General features: G+C 45.3%; 1 protein-coding gene across 4 annotated transcripts in view; it reads left to right on the forward strand.

Annotated features, from left to right (window-relative positions):
• THSD7A (thrombospondin type 1 domain containing 7A) overlaps nt 1-25,246 on the forward strand; it is a 293,377-nt gene that overhangs the window by 116,677 nt on the left and 151,454 nt on the right. The window lies entirely within an intron of this gene.

Below are 25,246 nucleotides of genomic sequence, written 5' to 3' on the forward strand. Positions count from 1 at the left end.
TTAAAAAATAGGGATAGTCTTTGAAAATTTGGGACTGTTGGCAATTTTGAAACTGCAGACCCATACCTCAAACCAGACCCCCTATATAAATACAGTTCCCAGGCTTAGCGGATACTTAACTCCTTGTTTTTGCTGCTTGCAATTAGAGATGGCTTTGCGGTTCGCCCGGCGGTCATTTCACAGCGAACTTTCCTTGTTCGCTGTTTGCCGAACAGACGAACATATGGCGATGTCTGCCGGCGCCATATTCTTTGCATTGTGCAGAACTTTGATTCATGACACATCCATCAGGTGGGACAGGACAGCCAATTGAGACGTTTCAGCACATGGACATACCCCCTACCTTATAAATAAACCTGATCTGGCAGCCATTTTACATTAAGTCTTTTGCCAGTGTAGGGAGAGGTTGCGGTGTGGAGAAGGGACAGGCTGTTAGGGACACCAAATGCTAGCTAATAGGGCCACAAAAGTCCTTTTAAGGAACTGGTATAGGTGTGCTATCGATAGGTGTGACATACTGAGGAGTGTGATATACTTATAATATACTTTCTAACATAGACAGTATATTATAGTGCATTTGTGCAGATACCGCAGCTATATAACCTAGATACCGCAGCTATATAAAGGGACAAACGCTATTGGAACAAATAATTGCAACTGGTGTCCTATACCAGGTACCCCAAAAAAATCTGATTGAGGCAGGGGTGTGAGATACCCATAATATACTTTCTATATAGTGCATTTGTATTGTGCAGCATTTGTGTGCGGTTCTGCTGAGATACCGCAGCTATGTAGAGGGACAAATGCTATTGGTACAACTAATTGCAACTAGTGTGATATACCAGTTGCCCCCCAAAAAAACTGATTAAGGGGTTCTATATACCTGCGTCTACAAATACTGCTCTTCTATAGGGACTTTGTCACAGGGCCATTTTGAAAATGACAGTCAGAGAAAGAGGCAGGCCATTCCGCAGGGGTGGTAGGGGTCGGGCAGGTGCACCAGGCTGGAGCCTAAGTGGAAAGTTGGAGAAGGTGCGTGCGATTACGTCAAAGGACGCACCAGAGTTGGTTGAGTGGCTCACTCATCCTCTATATGTGCACCCTCCTAACACTCTGCTGTGTGCACCCCCAAAGACACCACCACCACCATAGCCTCTCCACTTGAATCAGAGAAATTATTTTCCCATCAATTCCCAGACCTTACTGATGCACAGCCATTCTTGGGACCGGATGAGCAAGAGGAGGTAGCAATGGCCGCCACCAAGTGGTCTGACGACAGTACCCAGATCAACCCAAGGACAGAGGTCCCCACTGTTGCTGCCTACTCCGAGATCTCTAATGTCAGTTGTGGTGAAGGTGATGATGATGACGTGTCGATGGACTTCACGTGGGTGCCCACAAGAGAGGAAGAGGAGGGGAGTTCATAGGGAGAGACGGAGCATCAGATAGGGAGGAGAAGGAGGCAGAACTAGCAGTGCACAGGAGGCAAAAAGACTGCAAATGTATCTGGAGCAAGCCATCCACCATGCACGGTCACATCTTGCGCTCCCAGGATGCCGACACATAGCTCCTCAGTGTGGGCTTTTATAACTTGTCAGCTGCTGATAATAGTGTTGCCATCTGCAGCCTGTGCTGTCAACGCATAAGTCGCTGTAAGCCCAATACTCACCTAGGGACGACCGCCTAAAGAAGGCACCTGGTCTCCCATCACTGAGCCCAGTGGGAGCAACACCATCAGAACCCACAAAGCCACACTCGCGGTGCTCCACGTCCTGCCTCTTCACTTTCTCCTTCTCTTCCCATTTGTCCTCCACTCCACCTTCCACCGTGCCATCGTCGCGTTCATCTGGCATAAGGCAGGCTTCTGTGGCCCAAAAGTTAGAGCTTAAAAAATTATGACGCCGAATACCCCTCTTGCCCAACGGCTGACCGCTGGCTTGTCGGAAACTGCTAACGCGCCAACTACTGCCATATAAACTGGTGGACTCGGAGGCCTTTTAAAAATTTGTGGCCATTGGCACACCGCAATGGAAGGTCTCCGAAAGGAAATATTTCTCCCAGAAGGTCATCCCAGCACTATATGGCCACGTTCAGCGGCAAGTGAATGTATCTCTGGCACACAGTGTCGGTGCCAAGATACATCTGACCACAGACACGTGGTCTAGCAAACACGGGCAGGGAAGGTACATAACTTTTACTGCCCACTGGCTGAACCTTCTGACGGCCGTCAAGCATGTTACCCGTGGCACCCGTGTGGATTTGGTGTTACCGCCATGGAGTGCATGCAGGCCAGCCTCTTCTTCTCCTCCTCCTACTCCATCCTCCGTCTTCTCCTCGGCTGACTCTTCCTTTTCCACTGCTACCGCCTCTTCCGCTGCGCCCCCCAAGCTCCCCAGAACCTATTTGATGTGCCAGGTGAGACGTTGCCATGCTGTTCTGCGGCCATTGTGCCTGGAAGCCAAGAGCCACACCGGTCCTGAACTGCTTTCAGCTCTGCGGTCACAGGCTGATCAGTGGCTAACCCCGCTCAATTTGACAGTTGGTAAAGTGGTGTGTGACAATGGTGCCAATCTGCTGAGCGAGCTGAAACGATGCAAAATGACACACGTGCATGGCACACGTCCTGAACTTAGTCGTGCAGCGATTCGTTGCCGAATACCCCGGGGTCCAGGATGTTTTGCTACAGGCCAGGAAATTCTCTGCCTATTTTAGAAGATCTTACACGGCCATGTCTCGCCTTGCTTACGTTCAGCGGCGACACCACTTGCCCGTCAGATGTCTGATTTGTGAAAGCCCGACGTGCTGGAACTCCACCTTGTATATGCTTGATAGGCTTCTCTAGCAGAAACGTGCCATTAACGACTATCTGTCCGAACGCTGCTGCAGGACAGGTTCTGGGGAGCTTGGTTTCTTTTCACTGTGCCAGTGGCTGGGCGATAAGCAGGAGCCAGGCCGCTCCACCACTTCCAATTTAGTGCAAATGGGGGCCTTCATGCTCCAGTATTTGAAGAGGGACCCCCGTATAAAAAGCATAAAGGGTAAGGACCAGTACTGGGTGGCAACATACTTAGACCCTCAGTACAAACACAAAATGGCATACGTGTTACCAGCATCACAGAGGGTTGTCAGAATGCACCATTTCCAGGCCTTGCTGCGAGAGATGCTGCATTCTGCTGTTGCGGGCGCTGGCAGAGGAATTTACACCCACAGAGAAACAGGTGCGGGTACCAATCCTACTGTAATATTAATTAATAGGGTGGGCACTCTAATATCTGGGTCACAGAGTAGGCAATGCGGCAGTGTTTAGTTAACAATAGTTTGTTTTATTAACACCAAAACAGAACAGATCAATGTCTGCTAGAACATATAATTGGTCAGATAAAAAAGATAAAAGATAAAAATAGAAATAAAAAAAAAAAAAAAAAAAAAAATAAAAAATAAATATACTTGATAAAATATTATAGTGTATCCACTGATAATAATATAGTATGGCCTGGATGTAAATATAATAGCCGTAGATTCTGATTTGTGCAAGCTATATTAGCAAGTATATTTATTCTCTGGGACAACCATCTGCAGTCTCCTTTCTCTCCACATAATCAAATAAATGTGAATTAAATAAGTGACCAGTGAATAAAGTATAAGAAAACAAAAATTAAGTGATAAATATGCAATTCTTATTAAAGTGCAATAAACTACAAGTGTTCAAATTAGTTACAATAATGTGCAAGCGTGCAAACTTATGCAAAGTATCTATGGAGATTTCTCTTCAAGCTCAATCTTCCTAGATGTAGCAGAAACTTGTATCAGAAAAAATTAGTATCAAAAAAAAATTCCTGAGGGTCAGCTTGTTATTCTAACAACTGATCCAACATATATTCCTTTGTACAAAATGTCAATCCGGCAAATCTCTGGTAAATGTTACTATAGAGTAATGTATTGGTCCGGCAACCCTCTAGTTGATACCGCTATAGAGCACAGCGGCGATAATTGTTGCAATGTATTAGTCCAGTCCCGCTATAGAACACAGCATTGGTAGTTGGTACAATATCTCAGTCCAACAAATCTCAAATTAGTATCGCTATAATGTGCAGCAGCGATAGTAGGTTAGTTGAGCAGTGGAGCTATTGAACAATGTTATGTGCACCAGGATGTCAGTAATTTTGTTACTCACGTGCGGGCTTTCTGCCCTCTTCACCGCGGCGTCCCACGTAATGGAGATTCTGAGTAAAGCACAGATAGCTTCCGGCCTGGCTGCTTTAAATGTAAGTTCCTCCGGTGTATCACCGTGTTGTTTTGCCGGGTCTGGCTGTGAGTAACAGTACTGGTGGTAATCGTTCAGCTCCGCTGCAGGTTCACCTCAGTGGCTTGAATTAGAATGCGTGCACCACCTTTTTAGTGCGGTCACATGCATGGATGTCTGTTCAATATCAATAAAGTTTTGGGAATCCTGGAAAGCGCTTTCTCCTGTCCGGTATCAAATGGCAAACTGTTGCGGTTAGTAGTCAGGTCCAATTAGTCCACGCCAGACGCGTTTCGAAGGGTATCTACCTTCTTCCTCAGTGGCTCCAATCCTACTGTGCCTGCAAGAAGAGGGCGGTTTGAAGATGTGTTGGTCACTTCGGATATGAGATCATTCTTGCAGCCAACCCATCGACATCAGCCCTCCGGATCCAACCTTAGGGAACGCCTAGACCGACAGGTGTCTGACTACATAGGTTTAACGGCTGATGTGGACGCTCTAAGAAGCGAGGAACCCCTAGACTACTGGGTGTGCAGGCTTGACCTGTGGCCAGAGCTGGCACAATTTGCCATGAAACTCTTGGCTTGCCCCTCGTCGAGTGCCCAGTCCGAAAGGACGTTCAGCGCAGCAGGGGGGATCGTGACCGATAAGCGCACTCGCCTTGCTCACGACAGTGTGGACTACCTCACATTTCTAATAATGAATGAGGCATGGATCTCGGAGGAATTCAACACATGTGACGACCAGGTTTAATTGAATTTCCTCATGCCAGCCTACACATATCCGCCACCACCCAGAACAAAGAATGGTCCTTGTCTTAGGTAAATACAGCGGCATAAAAGGCCTTTTCTGTCCAGTGAATGCCTAATGTTTGGGACCTCGGTGGAATTCAACACCTGTGACGGCCACGTGTTATCGAATTTAACTATTATCATTTTTTTTTTTTTTCAAGAGAATTTTGTTAGCCATGTTTTTATTCCAATTTTATATTCTTAGTTTTTTTAAACATATTTATTTGATATCTATTTGTACTGGCCTGCAGTAAAATTGATATCTAATGACCGTCTAATATATCTCCAGCCACATAATTACTTGATGTTTTCTGTACAGTGAATGCCTAATGTTTGGGGCCTATACTACACTGGCCTGCAGTAAAATTGATATTGAATGACTGTCTAATATACCTTCAGCCACATAATCACTTGATCATTTATGTATGGTGAATGCATAATTTTTGGGGCCTGTAATCTAACTGGCCAACAGTAAAATTGATATACGGTGACCGCCTAATGTACCTCCAGCCACATTATCAAATGTTCTTTTCTGTCCTGTAAATGCACAATGTTTGGGGCTTGTAGTCCACTGGCCTGCAGTAAAATTGATATTGAATTACCTTCTAATATACTGTACCTCCGGCCACATAATTACTTGTTCTTTTCTGTCCGGTGAATGCCTAATGTTTGGTACCTCGGAGGAATTCAATACCTGTGGCTACCACGTGTTATCGAATTTCAACTATTATCATTTGTTTTTTTTCAAGAGGGGGGATTTCGTTAGCCATGTTTTTAATCCAATTTTATATTTTTTGTTCTTTTAAACATATGTATTTGACCTGTATTTGTACTGGCCTGCATTAAAATTGATATCCAATGACCGTCTAATATACCTCTAGCCACATAATAACTTTATGTTTTCTGTTAGGTGAATGCCTAATTTTGGGGGCCTGTACTCCCGTGGCCTAAATTCTAGGCTCCAGCAGGCCACATTTTTTACAGTTTTCCCTTTAAGACGCATAAAAATGTCCCCTGATTAAAATACATTGATCCCCCTCTGGTATGTCACTGTCCATGTTTTGGGATAATTTGTGCACTTCTTGTAAGTATTTGGTGGCTGCAATAATGACCTGAAGGTTTTTCAGGTTCGCCTGCCATTAAAGTTAATGGAGCCTGCCGCGAAATTGCGGTTTGTGAACATTTGATCGCGTTTGTGAATCGTCCCGGCCGATGTTCGTCCATCACTACTTGCAATCCCCTTTGCTCGAGATAGTCCTAGTGTGAGGGGAGGAGGACTGCAAGAACACAGACAGGTGAGTATTCTGGTCAGGATGGTGGGTCAGGGAGACTTGATAGATCTGCTGCAGTCTGGAGGTTCACCCTTTATTTGGCTGCATATGATAGTCGGTAAACATGTTGGCTCATGGAAAGGCGATGGAGTTTGGGAGTCCATTCTTTAAATCTCATTTTTGCTCTGTTCTATGTAATCCACTGTCACTGAGACTGTCAGGCAGTAAAGTGTGGAGGAGACCCTCTGCCACCCCAACATTGATTGGACTACATCAACTTTTTAATTTGTTTATAACCATTTGTATGAAATGCATTGGGGCACTTTTCTTGCTGTTGCTGGTCTGATGCCAAAAAACATTTCCTCCTGCCTTTGGCCTGTGTTTGGTGCTGTATCCCTTTAGTAGTGGTTCTATCCTATGCATCCCATGATAAATTGGGCTCTGCCTCTGTCCAAAGCCTGGGAGGTACTTTGTTGGTACTTGCAATGGTGCCATGTGGTCTCTGGCCAGATTCTATAGTGGTTCATTTACTGTACTGTAGTAAGAGGAGGTAGCAGTGAGAGCCTGGCCTACAAGCACCACCAGCAGCCAAGTACCCAGCCACCACATTACACGGTGGTGATTTTATAACAACCTGTAGGAACGTACTCTCAGGGGTCAGAATGAAATCTACTGTATTTGTAAATCTCATTGACATTAATGGACAAGGCTTTACGACATTGATGGAACGGTCTACCTTTCTAGATATACAGAAGCATCATCTATGATGGGCATTGTATATCATCTAGACATTGATCTCCCCTCCCTGTCTCCAGAATGTAACCTGACGCCCTCAATAAGAATCCTACACCAATGCCTCCTGGCCTCAGTATATGAATTGTCGGGTTATTGGGTTATTACCTCACATTCTTATCAAGTGACCACGTTAAGAGCTTCCTGCGATCACCTTTCCTCCAATTATATCAGCAATTTGATTACAACTTCTTGTACGTCCTATTACTCTACATTTACAGTATGTCTTCTTCTTCCATTTCTTATCCAATATTCTTCCAAGCTTCCCTTCCCCCCATAGTATTTACTGAAGTCATTCTTCTCTCGAGCAGATGGTCTAGGGCTGAGGAGTTGTTTCTTTTGCTGCTTATGAGCATTGGACTGGAACTTTCTACCTCAGGTGTCAGAATCTAGATGTTTAGGGTTAGAATTTGGGTTAGTGAACAACCCTCTGCCCGCACAGAGGTCACTCATCATCATCATCATCATCATCATCATGTGTAGAAAGTTATTCTATGCCTAGTTGATGGTCTACTGTAGTGGTGGACAATCTCTAGTTGGCCGTCTCTTTGTTCTGGGACTGACATAGTCCTTGGCTTTGCAGTTGAAATAAAAAGTAAGTGAACCCCTTGGAATTTCAGCGTGCCGGTCCGCAGGGGAGAACACATGAGGTTCAATTTGCCGGTGACACATGGGCATTGCTCTCACAAACATAATATGAAGTCCATGGCAAAGTACAACCAAGTCTTTAGAATCTAAAACCTTTTTGTGCAACATAATAAGGAAAGTGCAAAAAGTCTGTTGAATTGTAAACATAGGAATTACATAAAAACAAGCACAGAAGAATGTCCTTCTGGGTACATGACTTAAACATTATGATAGTCCTGTTGAATAACCCTCATCAACCTGAAGAGGGAATAGGAAGGGTAAGATTGTGCACAAAGCAGGCGCAACTGGGACAGAAAAACACAGGCCAGAAGGGATCCTGGAAAGTTTCTTAAAGGGACAGCAGGCTAAGCGGCGACTTGGGAAACTGTCACTGTGCCTTGGAAAACTGGCGACAGTCCATGCTGGGTAACAAAGAAGGACTACCTAGTGGCATAGTCATTGGAGAATGGTCTACAGGCCTACTCACAAGTAGGTGTCCTCTTCTTCTGGATCCTCCACAGATACGGGCCAAAGAACTCTACCGTCAGGGGACAAGATCTGCACCCGGACTCCTGTAGGCTCGATGGCATCAACTAAGATCTCCTCCTGGGCACGGATCCTCGATCGAACATAGCACAATTTTTCTGGAATATGTGCAGGTTCCGGTGTGACAACCGTTTTTTTAGGCTCCGATTCGGGAGGGTCATTCATCCCTTGGTGCGTAGTCATCTGGCGTTGGTTCTCCAGGTAGGCCCGAAGCTTCTCTTGCACCTCCATCTCGGCCATTTCCTGGGCTCGCCGGCTAAGGTCAAATGACGGATATGGGCTGGCATTTCTCTCCAGCATAGTCAGCTGCCAGAAGATGTTGGGGCCAATTCAAGAAGATTTCTGCTGATAAGTGGACCGGACAAGCCCTGACGGGAATTCAGACGCGCCCTCCGATTCCGCGGCATCATGTGTGCACAACCAGTCTTCTGGTTCGGCACACAATCTGGATACTGCTGTCGCATATGGACCTCGCAGGCCCTCAGCAGGGGTGAACTCCACCTTTTCTCCTTCCGTCAGGTTATGTAGGTAACCCGGCAGGTAATTCCATTTAACGGACCGGCGATTCACATAAAAGTCCTTACCGGTATCGTGATCTTTTATGAAGCCATAGCCATTTTCTTTATCGAAGGCCAGCACGATCCCTGCTCTCTGATCTAATCGGGGCTGGCTGTCCTCTGGATGCTCAATTAGTCTCTTTGTGAGCTCCTCAAAATAGATTTTGGTGCGAATGGTTTTCTTTATCGTAGCTTTGTGAATTTCAGCCATAAGAGCAGGCCATCATGGATTGTGGTGACAGCGGTACACGTGTGATAGACCCGTAGATGCCTTGATGGTAATTCCAGGATCCTTCACGCGGCCATGGGCAAGGATAGGGCAGCAGTCCTTCACCTGATGGGTATGCAGGCGGTGCCCTCATCCCATACTCTGGCTCAGGGTGTGACTTAACGGTGAACTTAGCGTCTCTCCTCCAACAGACTATCCACTGATCGTGCAGGCTCCACCTTTCCTCTTGCACGTCTTATAGGTTCTGCAGCATAGGGTAGGCGGCGCTCATATTGTAATCCATGGTAATGTAGTAATGGCGCAGTAGAAATTATTTTCCCTCACTTTTCAAACGCTGTTAAATGCTTATGAAATGTGGTCTGGTAAGTCACATTTATAGATACAATGTAACTCAGCACAAACAGCTGTATCCTTCATGTCTGTTATTGAGTAAGCATACACAGTGCAGGGAGAAAAAAGTAAGTGAACCTCTATGATAATGAATTCTCCAAGAGCTGATTAACAAAAGGTGTTTCAGTTAAGGAGATGAGACTGGAAGTGTGGATTTCACCGGTGCTTTGCCTATTAAAGGCACCCAAAGCCTGGTAACTGGCAAATCTGTTTAAAAAAAAGATTGGTTTGTGTGAACGATGCCTTGATAAAGACCTCTCAGGTGATGGGTAATAGAGACGCTTGAAGCTGGAAAAGGCTATGAAACCTTTGCTTAAGACCTGGGTGTTCATCAATCCACGGTTAGACAAATTATCTTTAAAGAAGTTGCACAAGTTATATAAAAACTGGGGCAACCCTTGTGAATGGCCTAAAATAACTAATAAATAGATACTACTCACAATTTCTCCCCTGCTTCTTCCAGCGCTGAGCTCCAGTCCTCCGGCTGCTGACGTCATCTTCCTGGCTGCAGCAGTAGTGACGTTCTGTGCACACAGGTCACCAATACAGGGTCGCCGCTTCCTTGGCCTCAACAGAGATGTCCTGTGTACTGCTGAGGCCAGTTATTGGCTGCAGTGGTGAACGATGTGCACAGAATGGCATCACTGCAGCCAGGAAAACAATGAGCAGCGGTGAGGACCGGAGCTCCGCGCAGGAAGAAGCAGGGGAAAAAAACAAGTGAGTATCCATTAATTTGTTATTTTAGACCATTCACAGGGGTTGCCCGAGTTTTTATATATCTCAGACAAACCCTTTAAAGGAATCGTCTGCTTTTTTTTTATATTGATGTCCTATCCTCAGCTGTTTGAAGAGAGCGCAGTGCTCGTACGATCGTTGCCTTCTCTTCATTGTATACCTGCTCGCCATCTCAACCACAGAGGTGAGCAGATGTAATTACAAATACGCCATCCCATTTATTTCAGCGGGATGCCACCTACTGGTCAAGTGAATAGGAAGGAGCCGTCCCATTGAAGTGAGTTGTAATTACACCTGCTCACTGCTCCAGCTGCGATGGTGAGCAGGTATACCATGAAGCGAAGGCAGTGCTTGTACGAGCACTGTGGTCTCTTCAAACAGCTGATCGGTCAGCCCCCACCTATCTGATATTGATGACCTATCCTGAGGATAAAAGAAAAAAATGGACAACCCTTTTTAACTCGCAAAAATTCAGGACTGGTGCTGCCCTCCCTACGAGTGGGCATCCTGCTCAGATCTCTACAAGCCTCTCCTGCATTTCAACCAGATATCCTGCATGAAAAAGATTTTAACATCACCTCCATCTTATCTTCTCAACATACAAAGTACATCACTCAATAAGCACATTCAGGATTTCAGCTGTCTCTTTTGGACCCAGCAAACCCATTTTAAAGAACATTCTGTTCTGGATTATTTCTTAATATATCTATATCGCGGTCAGAGCTCCATTTATAGAATAAAATCCTTGCTGTCTGCAGCCACCACTAGGGGGAGCTTACTGCTTATGATGTTATTATTGAGTTTATTCTATAAACTGTATGCGGTAGGCTCATGAGCTCCCTCTAGTGGTGGCTGCAGGCAGAGCTTCATCATTTAACTTGCAGAGAATTTGGACGAAACAGATATATGGATATGAATCAATGTAGAATTTCCTGCCAACTTAAATTGAAAAAACATATTCAAAGGTGGACACCAGAGCATTATCAATGAGATTGACTAATCCCTTGACCGTTAGTTCTCAATAATAGAGTCGCAGGCACCTTCGTAAATATTATAGATATATATATATATTAGAAGAGCTCTTAAAGGAATGACCTGTAATTTATCACTAGAACTGAGCAAACCACTGAGCCCAAACGAAATGTCAAGGTCGTGCACATCACTGAGTGTGAATTAATGGGAATGGCCAATCCCTGGATCCAGGGGCGGTGGTCTCCTGTCCATTGTCCTCTTGTAATCCACCCCTGTGTTTTCCTACTTGTAGTACACTGGAATATGCAGGGACAGTATGTAGGAAAGGGTTAATCTTACACAAAGCTCTTTTAGGTCAAAGATAAAAAATAAAAAATCCTCGGTAAGCAGAGAATCCGCTGATTCCAACTGAAAGGCTCATTGGGCGTCGTAACATTTGTCATTGGCTAGGATTTCTGTTTTGTTGCGCAAGCAGTTTTAACTCTGAGTTTGCCAGAGGGTAAAATCTCAGAGTTTTTAGACACAAGGGTGATCTAAGAAGAACACAGTGAATTCTATAGATAGATGGATGGATCCACTCTGTGAGTCTCGGACGCAGATGACTTGAGATGATTGCACAGTGGATCCCGATGTGAGGAAGGACCTTGCATTCCGATCCTTCAGAAGGTTGGGATGAGACGACATTATTTTTTCAGTAGTTTGTAACCATGGAGACACATTGCTCTGCAGAGGAGCTGTGTACACAAAACGGTCTGAGATTTTTGTCCTTAACAATATTTGTTGCAATGTTTTTACAAATAGCAGAACCCATTGGTTTCTCATTCTGTCCTGTGAACCTCTCAGCCTGTTACAGTCCCGGACGCGGCCATAATGCTTTATTCTACCTTTTGTCACATCATATAAAAGCCCCCCCCAGATGGTTGATCAGAACTATAAGCACCTACCAAACCCTTGTGCTCGCTCCGTAATCTGCCTACAAATAATTCCTCTATCTGAAGATGGCAGACGCGTCCCAGTCTTGTCAAGATTATAAAAGCAGAATTGATTCGATGATAATTTCCGCTCGGAATTTAGAAAGCTGGAGAAGTCTTTGTCTTGCATTTCACGCAGCGCTGGAACTCCGGAAAGATGGCGGCTTAATGCGAGTAGCGGAAGGAGGATTAGTTATTTTAAGTTGAAGAATGTAAGAGAACGGAGATTAGTTTTATTATCCTGTTTAGCCTCCATAAAAATACTGCGATAAGTCGTCTGCCGATCACTTGTAACAAAGCGCTGAAATCTGAGCTAATGCAGCGGGAAAGAACGTTAATAATAGCAATAATAAAAATAAAAAAAAATTTATTCTATAACTTTCTGTTTTTTGTGACTTTCACTAAGTTTTTGTTTGATTTGTTTTGTCTTCCTTGTACTTCTGGAAACAGTCAGCAAGCTGCTGTTGTTGGATCTTTTACTTGTATTGATTTGCTGTTGTGTATAATGCTGTGAGCTTAATTTACTAATGGGGTTGTTACATGATCAAGACAATCCCCGTACATGTTCCCTATTAATATGTGGAGAACCCCAAGCCGGGACACCCCTCTATTAGCCAGAGAAAGGAGGTCGGCCTTGGAAGACTTGATCTAGCCATATATTAATGGGGTTGTCCAGGATTTTACTATAGATGGCTATCCTGAGGCTATCCTGATCAACAACACCACCCATCAGCTTTTTCGGGGTGACCCCAGCGCCGGAACTACACAGCGCTGCCCCTTGTGCTGTGGACGGAGCTGGTAACTGCAGCACTGCTTTCGAGCACAGTAACCAGCCCCGTCCACGTCACAGTGAACAGAACGGTTTAGTTCCAGAGACAACTTCCGGTGCCGAACAGCTGATTGGCTGGGTCACAGGTTGTCAGGCCTCCGCAGATTAGATATGGATGGCCTGTCCTGAGGAGAGTAAATAGTCATGTTTAAGCAGTAAAATCCTGGAATAAAAGTAATAAGAAATAAAAATAATAAAAAAATCCTGGAATATCCCTTTAAAGGGGTTATCCCATCTTAGACAATGGGGGCATATCGCTTTGTTTGATAGGTGCGGGTCCCACCTCTAGGACCCGCACCTACAAGGAGAACAGAGCGGAGAAAATTGAGGAGGGCGCACTGCGCATGCGCAGCCGCCCTCCCTTCATGTCTATGGAGCCACCGAAAATAGCCGAGCGCTGGCTCGGCTATTTCCATCGGCCCCATAGAAATTAAAGGGAGAGGTGGCCGCGCATGCGCGGTGCACTCCCTTTCACTTCAATAAGAGAGTCGGGGACCTGCGCCTGGTGGTGGACGGACCCCGGGTCTCCAGCCACAACTCACCCCGGCTCCGTTCCCCTTGTAGGCGCGGCTCCCAGAGGTGGGACCCGCACCTATCAGACAATGGGGGCGTATCCTAGCGATATGCCCCCATTGTCTAAGATGGGATAACCCCTTTAAGGTTACTTTCAGACCAATGGGTCTCAATAAGGTCTCAATACCGGAGAAAAGCGCTTCCGTTTTGCCCCCATTTATTGTCAATGGGTAAAAAAAGGTAACTGAACAGAATGTTGCGCTCCAAAATGCATTCCGTTCCCATACCGGGAAGCAAACCGGAGAATGCAGTATTTTGCTTTCCGTCCTAGGATGAGGAACAAGACGGATCCGTCATGACCCCCAATGCAAGTCAATGAGGACTGATCCGTTTAACTCTAACACAATAAAAAAGGGATCCCACCTCTATTGACTTTCAATGGAGTTCATGACGGATCCATCATGGCTATAGAAGACATAATACAACCGGATCTGTTTGTAACGGATGCAGACGGTTGTATTATCAGTAACGGAAGCGTTGTTGCTGATCCCTGCCGAATCCAGTAAAAACGCTGGTGTAAAAGTAGCCTAAGGGGAACCTATTACATTGACCTTTGTTCTGAGCTGCAGGCAGCATGTTATAGAGCAGGAGGAGCTGAGCAGATTGATATATAGTTTTATGGGAAAATATTCAGTAAAACTTGTAATTTATTCATTTCAATTCCTTCTCATTCTGGGCTTTGAAGTCCAGGAGGCGGGGCTATCAATGATTGACAGCTCTAACTGTATACATAGTCATAGAGGGAAGGCTGTCAATCACTGATAGCTCCGCCTCCTGGACTTCAAAGCCCAGAATGAGCAGGAATTGAAATGAATAAATTACAAGTTTTACTGAATATTTTCCCATAAAACTATATATCAATCTGCTCAGCTCCTCCTGCTCTATAACATGCTGCCTGCAGATTATTTAGCATTTTCATGGTCACAGGTTCCCTTTAAGTAACTGCCAATTAAACGGACAGAACCTATTTAGTTCCAAAGCCAAATTCCAGTATCAAACTTACTGCAGAACAGCTGATACAAGGTGCTTGACCTCGGCCGATTAGATGTTGATGGCCTCTCCTAAGGATGAATAGTAAAGTCCTGGAATAACCCTTTGGCCTCGTTCACACTTCAGTGTTTGGTCAGTGATTTCCATCAGTGATTTGTGAGCCAAAACCAGGTGCAACTCTAAACACAGAACAGGAGCAGATCTTTCCCTTCTACCTCATGTCTGTGGAGGCTCCACTTCTTGTTTTGGCTCACAAATCACTGATGGAAATCACTGACCAAACACTGAAGTGTGAACGAGGCCTTTAACTGGTAGCCAACTCAGAGTTATTTAGTTCTAGAGCCAACTCCCAGTGTAGAACTTACTGAAGAACAGCTATTTGATGAGGTTAATGGTGTGTCAGACCTATTGCCGTTTAGATACTGATGGTCTCTCCTGAGGATAGGACATGAATAGTAAGGTCCTGGAATAACCCCTTTAAGTGGTTGCCAATTTATTTTAATACTGTAATACTACATTTCTCCTGTAGTGGTCACTATTTTGGTGGAACAAAGTGGATGGCTGCCACTTCTCCGAGCACCCAGTCTTACCAAGACTTCCTGACTTATATTGGGGGATATAAGACCCACCCCTGAATACCGTGGCCACACCTTCCAAATTACACTTGGTTTTACCATAAAAAATACAGACAATGCTCATCTGGTAGCCATAGTGTCAGCCTCAGTGGCTTATAGTACTGCCCATATTTCAGACCCCACAGTGCCCCTCTCATTTCCGTACCATGTGATCAACGATCACCCTATCAGCAGAGACTGCAGATAACGTCCTCTTCCTGAGGATGTGCGGCTCATGGTACATCTGCCGAAATGCTGCCCCCTGCAGTCAGGGAGGGCTAATCCCGAGATAATATGGCCATATCATCTCATGGGCTGTGGATTTCTGCTCCTGGAATGACAGGATATAGCGATTAAGATCAATAGCAGACATTTTTCGAGGGATCGGTCCAGCCCCGTACATGGTCACATAATCCACACAGGGAGCACCCTGCTCTTCCTCGATGCTCCTCGGGATATACATAGTAACATAGTATATAAGTTAATTGTGAAGATACTTTCCCAATAAAATAATGAGAATCAGAGGAGCTTCTCTGTATAGTTAGACGCGATTAAAGCCATCCTTAAAACTTGCCGCCTGTTGATGGGATTTGACGTGGAAAGAGATTAAAGCGGTAATAAAACAACAGCACAAATTGTATCCAAATAAAATAGGTCAATTGCTCTAATTCTGCTTAAACATGTCCGAATGCTGGAGCCAAATACTGTAGAGGCGCGAGAAATGAGGAGCCTCACTGGTGCCTATTACAGAAACATATCCCCCCTCCTGTCATACAGATTCTCACACAGATCTTATACGGTAGGAATCTGATCGAAGGAGTAGTGGGGGGGGGGGGGGGGGGAGAAGGGGCAGCAGATGCACAGGGATTCTGATGACTTCCTGTATTATACTCCAGAGCTGCACTCACTATTCTGCTGGTGCAGTCACTGTGTACATACATTATAATTACTTATCCTGTACTGATCCTGAGTCACATCCTGTATTATACTCCAGAGCTGCGCTCACTATTCTGCTGGTGCAGTCACTGAGTACATACATTACATATCCTGTACTGATCCTGAGTTATATCCTGTATTATACTCCAGAGCTGCGCTCACTATTCTGCTGGTGGAGTCACTGTGTACATACATTACATTACTTATCCTGTACTGATCCTGAGTTACATCCTGTATTATTCTCCAGAGCTGCACTCACTATTCTGCTGGTGGAGTCACTGTGTACATACATTGCATTACTTATCCTGTACTGATCCTGAGTTACATCCAGTATTATACTCCAGAGCTGCGCTCACTGTTCTGCTGGTGCAGTCACTGTGTACATACATTACATTACTTATCCTGTACTAAACCTGAGTTACATCCTGTATTATACTCCAGAGCTGCGCTCACTGTTCTGCTGGTGGAGTCACTGTGTACACACATTACTTATCCTGTACTGATCCTGAGTTACATCCTGTATTATACTCCAGAGCTGCGCTCACTATTCTGCTGGTGGAGTCACTGTGTACATACATTACATTACTTATCCTGTACTGATCCTGAGTTACATCCTGTATTATACTCCAGAGCTGCACTCACTATTCTGCTGGGGCAGTCACTGTGTACATACATTACATTACTTATCCTGTACTGATCCGGAGTTACATCCTGTATTATACTCCAGAGCTGCACTCACTATTCTGCTGGTGCAGTCACTGCGTACATACATTACATTACTTATCCTGTACTGATCCTGAGTTACATCCTGTATTATACTCCAGAGCTGCACTCACTATTCTGCTGGTGCAGTCACTGTGTACATACATTACTTATCCTGTACTGATCCAGAGTTACATCCTGTATTATACTCCAGAGCTGCACTCACTATTCTGCTGGTGCAGTCACTGTGTACATACATTACATTACTTATCCTGTACTGATCCTGAGTTACATCCTGTATTATACTCCAGAGCTGCACTCACTGTTCTGCTGGTGGAGTCATTGTGTACACACATTACATTCTGTATTATACGTCAGATCTGCATTCAGAATTCTGAAGGCTTCTGAATTCTCACTTCATTTCATGCTTGTTCAGGGTCTACATGGAATCTTCTCTTGTGATCTTCAGAGGAGTGCAGTCTTACAAACAGTACATAAAAAGGAGCAGGCACCATAACTACAATTCAAAAAGGGATATATCCCATGTGTAAAGAATGACTGATTGAAGAAAAATGTAAACATGAAATTTGAGCACAAAAATATCAGCTAATTATAAAAACAAAAATAAGTTTATTGAATGCACAAAACTTAAAAGACAAGCAGAGAAAGATTAACAACACTAAAATATATCTAGACAGATAACATAAATATCAGTATAAGCCACAGCACAAACTCTTAATAAGGTAGCATGACTGATATAAATGAGAACCACTCCAAAAAAAATAAAATAAATGGTCAGTGACAGCAAAGATATGCTTTCATTGATAATCGTTGCTCTCTTCATCCAGCCACAGTGCCCCCATAACAGTGACCTCCACCGCGCCCCCATAACAGTGACATCCACAGTGCTTCCATAACAGTGACCTCCACAGTGCTTCCATAACAGTGACCTCCACAGTGCTTCCATAACAGTGACATCCACAGTGCTCCCATAACAGTGACATCCACAGTGCCCCCATAACAGTGACATCCACAGTGCTTCCATAACAGTGACATCCACAGTGTCCCCATAACAGTGACATCCACAGTGCCCCCATAACAGTGACATCCACAGTGCCCCCATAACAGTGACATCCACAGTGCTTCCATAACAGTTACCTCCACAGTCCCCCAAAACAGAGACCTCCAAACTGCTCCCATAACAGTGACCTCCACAGTGTCCCCATAACAGTGACCTCCACAGTGCCCCATAACAGTGACCTCTACAGCGCCCCCATAACAGTGACCTCCACAGTGTCCCCATAACAGTGACCTCCACAGTGCCCCATAACAGTGACCTCTACAGTGCCCCCATAACAGTGACCTCCACAGTGTCCCCATAACAGTGACCTCCACAGTGCCCCATAACAGTGACCTCTACAGCGCCCCCATAACAGTGACCTCCACAGTGTCCCCATAACAGTGACCTCCACAGTGCCCCCATAGCAGTGACATCCACAGTGCCCCCATAGCAGTGACATCCACAGTGCCCCCATAACAGTGACATCCACAGTGCCCCCATAACAGTGACCTCCACAGTGCCCCATAACAGTGACCTCCACAGTGTCCCCATAACAGTGACCTCCACAGTGCCCCATAACAGTGACCTCTACAGCGCCCCCATAACAGTGACCTCCACAGTGCCCCCATAGCAGTGACATCCACAGTGCCCCCATAGCAGTGACATCCACAGTGCCCCCATAGCAGTGACATCCACAGTGCCCCCATAACAGTGACATCCACAGTGCCCCCATAACAGTGACCTCCACAGTGCCCCCATAACAGTGACCTCCACAGTGCCCCATAACAGTGACCTCCACAGTGTCCCCATAACAGTGACCTCCACAGTGCCCCATAACAGTGACCTCTACAGCGCCCCCATAACAGTGACCTCCACAGTGCCCCCATAGCAGTGACATCCACAGTGCCCCCATAGCAGTGACATCCACAGTGCCCCCATAGCAGTGACATCCACAGTGCCCCCATAACAGTGACATCCACAGTGCCCCCATAACAGTGACCTCCACAGTGCCCCATAACAGTGACCTCTACAGTGCCCCTATAACAGTGACATCCACAGTGCCCCCATAACAGTGACCTCCACAGTGCTCCCATAACAGTGACCTCCACACTGCTCCCATAACAGTGACCTCCACAGTCCCCCCATAACAGTGACATCCACAAGCGCCCTCATAACAGTGACCTCCACAGTCCCCCCAAAACAGTGACCTCCAAACTGCTCCCATAACAGTGACCTCCACAGTGCCTCATAACAGTGACAATTACAGTGCATCACAGAACCACCACCCATGCTAAACACTGCCACCTGCTGGTCATAAATCATGAAAAACAAGTGACAGAAAGAGGACAATTTGTACCACATGTGACACTTATTGTCCCTTCATACATAATTCATATATGTGCCGTGTTCGCTTGTTGTCTCCCAGGTGATGCCAGTCATGGCGCCTCACTAGGTCTCCTCTGACATTTAGGTGCCATTATTTTTGATTGACTATAACTTTAATGAGGGGTTTCTCGTAGCTCTTGCATATTGATGTGCATGCCTGCCACCCGCGCCAAGCGTGTGATTTATAGTGATCTGCCCCCTAATAAGACGGCTGGTGCCGGAGAACACAACATCGCTCCACTTCCTGTTCCTCCATTATTCACACTTTGCCAATGTCCCTTCTTCATCTGTTTTACGCAGCTGAAACTTGCAGAACATCAAACATTTAAAGGGGCAGTGCATTAATTAAAGGGGTTGTGCAGGATTAAAATATGGCAACTCTCTTTTAAAAACAGTGCCACACCTGTCCACAGATTGCATGGCTCAATCCTATTTACCAGACACAAGCTATGGACAGGTGTGTCACTGTGGGACTGATGAGATAGATAGATAGATAGATAGATAGATAGATAGATAGATAGATAGATAGAAGATAGATAATAGATAGATATTAGATAGATAGATAGATAGATAGATATGAGATAGATAGAGAGATAGACGAGGATACAGCACCACATACCTATTACATCCAGTGATGTCTCTTCTGATGTAGATGTTTTCTTTCATCTTCTCCATTCGGCCCAGACCCCCATAGTAATCATGTGCCTTACAATGATAATGCTCCCCCTCCGTGCCCCTGCATGTAGCAGGACCCTCTTTTTGTGCCCAATAATAATACCCGACAGAACGCCCAGCAGTAATAATGCCCCATAGTGATAAAGCTCCTTAAAGTGCCTCTAGAAGTAACAAGGCCCCTCAATAAGGTAGAGGCCCTATAGATATAATGCCCCAGTAATTATAATAGCCACCTATAGTGGCCACAGTAGTTATAATACCCTTCATAGTATTCCTAGTAGTTATAATGCCCCTTATAGTGCCCCAGTAATTTTAATAGCCACTTATAGTGCACACAGTGGTCATAATGCCGTCCACAGTATCCCTAGTAGTTATAATGCCCCCTGTAGTGCCCCTAGTAGTTATAATGCCCCCTATCAGGGCGCACAGTAGGTATAATGCCCCCCGCAGTGTGCCCAGTAGTTATAATTCCCCCTGTAGTGCCCCCAGTAGCTGTAATGCTCCCTATAATGCCCCCAGTAGCTATAGTGCTCCCCTCTAGTACCCTCAGTAGCTATGATGGCTCCCTGTAGCTCCCCCAGTAAGTAAAATGTCCCCTGTAGTTCTCCCAGTAGATATAATGCTCCCTGTAGTGCCCCTGAGGACCCGGTGCAGAGGATGGGAGTGGTAGTGGCTCTGATGAGGTGTTTTGTCATGGTGTACCAACTCTGTCACTCCCTGGGGATCGGTGCAGTGGAAAGGTAAAGTAAAAGTACTAGTAAATACTTAGTGCAAAATATAACTTGTGGCACATCCAGTAGCAGTACATACAAAGTACAGTTTCTGGAAACAGATTAGGCAGTATGGTGGCTGGTTGTGTGGCAATTAATCACTACTAGCAGGTCCTTGTGGATATAGGTGTCCACTGTGTTATAGGCTTGTTATATGTCTGGCCTAGTGGTGGTTTAGAGGATGGGTGTCTGAGCTGTAGCCCCTCACCTGCAGCAATATCTGTAAAGCTGTAATTTTGCTGATCACTCTGCTGTCTTGACACACTGATGCTTTCTGGAAACACTGATGTAAATTCTGATGATCTGTCTGGAGTGTTGGTCTCATAGGAGAACTGAATCTGGTTCCAAGGAGTAGTAGCTCTGGCATATGCTTCTGCTCCCTTTCTTTCTCAAGAGGAACTCCCCCTCCTTGCAGGAAGCAGGATCAGCCTACTCCTTCCAAGAGGGGATGAACAGGGTGGTTAGCCCTGTTCTTGCCAACCTTTGCCATCCATACCTCTTCTGCTAGAATGCACGGCCAAATAACATAAAGTACATAACATAGCAATACAAAACAATAAAATAATTACAGATACCCCCAGGTCTGGGGTACTGCACCTCCAGTAAATATAATGTTCCCTATAGTCTTCTCAGTAAGTTCAATGCCACCTATGTTGTTCCAATAGTTATAATGCCCCCATGTAGTGCCCCCAGTAGGTATAATGCCCATGTACTGCACCCTGTACTTATGGTATACCCTTATAATTAAAATTCCCCTTCCTAGGAGTCACCTAACTCCCCACCAAATGGTGCCAGGCAGGTCACAGGCCTCTTCTGGCTTGCAGTCTGAGTTGCCAGCTTTTATAATGATGAGGACGGCAATACAGTTGTATAGTCGAGGGCCACTGTATTTGGGCCTTGGACAAAACATTCAGGGTCCAACCCTGGATGGTTTGACCTTGCGATGCAGCTAGATAGATAGATAGATAACAGGGTCGTAACTACCTTTGTTGCAGACCATGTGACTGCTATGGGGCCCAGGGGAAGAGGGGGCCCAGTCTTAGTTGGGATAATCTCCTGTTCTACTGGAGGTGAAAACTTGGTCAGGACTCTACCCTCTAAAGGAACAATTTTTAGCAAATGAAGCAGTGGAAAAATGGCCCAAGGGTAGAGTTGAACAAACCCCAACTGCAAAGTTCGGGTTCGTACCCGAACCCGGACTTTTTCACTGAAGTTTGGGTTCGGTGTTCGGGTGATTTTATTATTTTTCGTTATAACATGGTTATAACGGAAAATAATAGCATTCTTTAAACACAACGCTAAATCCGGTATCCTCTTTTCTTCAGGACCTGCAAAAGGACCTGCGGTGACATCACCGCAGGTCCTTCGATCTTCATTCAGCAGGACCTGCGGTGACGTCACCACGCTCACCATGTGGTGAGCGCTGTGATGTCACCGCAGGTCCTTTTTGAGGTCCTGAAGAAAAGAGGATAGCGGCTGCGCAATTAAGTGGATGAGGTGAGTTTTTTTTTTAACCCCTCATTCAATCTTCATTCAGCAGGACCTGCGGTGACGTCACCGCGCTCACCTGTGGTGAGCGCTGTGATGTCACCGCAGGTCCTTTTGGAGGTCCTGAAGAAAAGAGGATAGCGGCTGCGCGATTAAGAGGATAAGGTGAGTTTTTTTTTTTAACCCCTCAGTAGACATTTTTTTTAGAATTCTGTTTTAAGAATGCAATTATCTTCCGTTATAACTATGTTATAACGGAAAATAATAAAGTGAAGTTCTGGTCCCCATTGACTTAAATGGGGTCCGGGTTCGGGGTGAAGTTCGGGTCCCGAACCCAAACTTTGACTTTAAGTTTGGACGAACCCGAACTTCCACGGGTTCGCTCAATCGTACCCAAGGGTCGTTGAAAAGGGTTTTAGGCAGAAACCCTCCTGTCCTGTGTGGGGGGCCTCGTTTGATCTATGCTATGAGGCCCTTACTTCTCTATGTGCACCACTGATAGATAGATAGATAGATAGATAGATAGATAGATAGATAGATATTTTATATCCCTTAGGGCTCATACACACAACCGTTGTATGTTTTGCAGTCCGCAAATTACGGATCTTTGTGTATTCCGCATTTTGCAGAACAGAGCGTCCAGGCCATAATAGGACAGTCCTATCCTTGTCCGTAATGTGGACAATATAGGACAAGTTCTATTTCTTTGCGTAACGGCGTTGCGGACACGGAATGCACCCGGACTTATTTACATTTTTTTGCAACCCCATTGAATGATTCTGCATATGGGACGCAGAAAAATCAAACTATGTGCATGTGCATGAGCGCCTAGATATGTGGTCTATTCTTGAAATAATGAAATATTTCCGTCCGGTTCTTCTGTAGGAAGAAGACAAGGACATTCCCAGGGACAAATCTGTGAAATGTCTTCCAGGAGATTAGGGGCGGCCGGTGGGGGGGAGAACGGCTTTGAACTTCTGATCCTTGGTGTGCAGAGGATTAACCCTGGTGAAATGTGTTCTGCCATTATACTGCTATTAATATTCAGGGGGGCGTCCCGGGCTTGTCCACAGTGTGGCCAGAGCTAGTCGTCGACTGTTTATAAGCAGGAAGAATGAGCCCCTCTGAATCCTTACTGGCTGTGTGTGTAATCGGCAGAGGCATCCTCCGGCCTCGTGCCTCCGGCTGCATTATGAATCTGTACTGTACGGACCTGTAATATGGCGCCCATAGAAGTCTGTGGAATCTCTGTATGAAGTCACAGAGGTGCATTATGGGTGCACACAGTAGTGTCGTTATAGGGATGCAGAGGTAGTTCTCCATCCAATTCCTGTCACCTGAAGGAGCTCAAAGGTCTGCCATAGTCTGGATCCATTGACAAGATGCTTACATGGAGCAGGAACATGGCTGTAGTCTGTTTCCGAGACTGGGATTGGATAGGCCATGGCCATAAATATTGGTCATCTGTCACCCCTACCAATCAGCTACATTGTTTACCTGAAATAGCGCCATGCACTCGGTAGTGGCTGTGCCTGGTACTGCAGCTGATCCCCTGCAGTACCAGACACAGCCACTACCAGATGAATGGCGCTGTGTTTGGGTGAACAGAGTAAGTAACCTCCTCCTACTCATTGTATCATGATAACTTCTGCAATTTCCTGGTATCCTTTGTGTACCTATGCCTCATGCTTGCTGTCAATGAATGGAAACCTTCATTCTATATTTCCAGAGGCTCAAAATTTGTCCTCAGTATCACAACGCTAGGGTCACTGTACTGTAATAACATGACCAGGACAGGTTTTAGCCCCCCCGGGGAGGGTGTTTCCATTCACTGACAGCAAGCAGAGATCTTGAATTTGGGGAGGAATTAATTCAGTGTAATAAAAGTTGCATTAGGGCTCATGCACACAAACAAATTTTTTTGTGCCCATATCCGTTCCGTTTATTTTGCGACCTGTATGCGGAACCAATGGTGCTGCTAAAAACGGAAATGACGTGTGCATTCTGTTTCCATATGTCCGCAAGTCTGCAAAAAATAGAACATGTCCTATTCTTGTCCGTTTTGGGCACTGTTACAACCGATCCGCAAAATAAATAGATGTGATACGGGCCTCCATTTTTTTTGCGGATCCATGTTTTGCAGACCGCAAAATCCATACGGTCGTGTGCATGAGCCCTCATACCATTTTTTTTTTTTTTTTTGCTCTCTGGGTCTCCAAGCTGAAAATGACTCATTGTGATGGAAGATCTGGAGGGGGCAGGAATCTATAAAGCTGTCCGGATCCCCCCGCGGATTCTTCTGTGTCATCTCGACAGGACTTGGAGCTGCCATAATAAGGGCTTAATGAAGCGTTGTGTGATCTCTTTAGTTGTGGCGGCTGCGCGGGGTAATGATCAGCGGGTTCGCTGTATCTCTACATATCACACAGATTTATAGTGGAGGAACGAATAATGCCGCTTTGTGGGGGGGGGGGGGGGGGGTAAGCAATGCAATAGTTAAAACGCCAGGGAAGCAAATGCAGAGGCAAGAGCAAGAGATGTTCTATAGAATGCTGGGGGGTATGTATACTTTTGCAACCAATGCAACTAAAATAATAAAGGAAACCAATATTTTAGTCTTGATTTTAAAAAACATCAACCTCCTACCATTTTGTGTATACAGCTTCGATGCAGACCTACAGTGCTGCCCATAATTATTCATACCCCAGGCAAATTTTGACTTAAAGTTACTTTTATTCAACCAGCAAGTAATTTTTTGACGGGGAATGACAGGTGTCTCCCAAAAGATTATTATGGAAAAAAAAACATTTCTTAGCTTTTATTTACATTTGAGCAAAAAATACAAGATGTTCTGCACTGTGGAAAATCTCAGAGGACGTGGTTGGAAGCTAAAAGTGACACCTGTGCTGGCCAGGAGGATAGCTAGAGAGGTGAAAAAGAATCCAAGGATCATTCACCACCAAGGCCATCCTGGTGAATCTGGGTTCTGCTGGTGGCAATGTCTCAAGGCAGACAATCCAACGGACACTGCAGACCAAGGAGGACACCACTTCTCCAGATAAGGCACACAAAAGCTTGTTTGGCCTTTGTAAAAGCTCA

The sequence above is a fragment of the Bufo gargarizans genome, chromosome 5 (assembly GCF_014858855.1).
Source record: "Bufo gargarizans isolate SCDJY-AF-19 chromosome 5, ASM1485885v1, whole genome shotgun sequence".
Classification (NCBI taxonomy): Eukaryota; Metazoa; Chordata; class Amphibia; order Anura; family Bufonidae; genus Bufo; species Bufo gargarizans.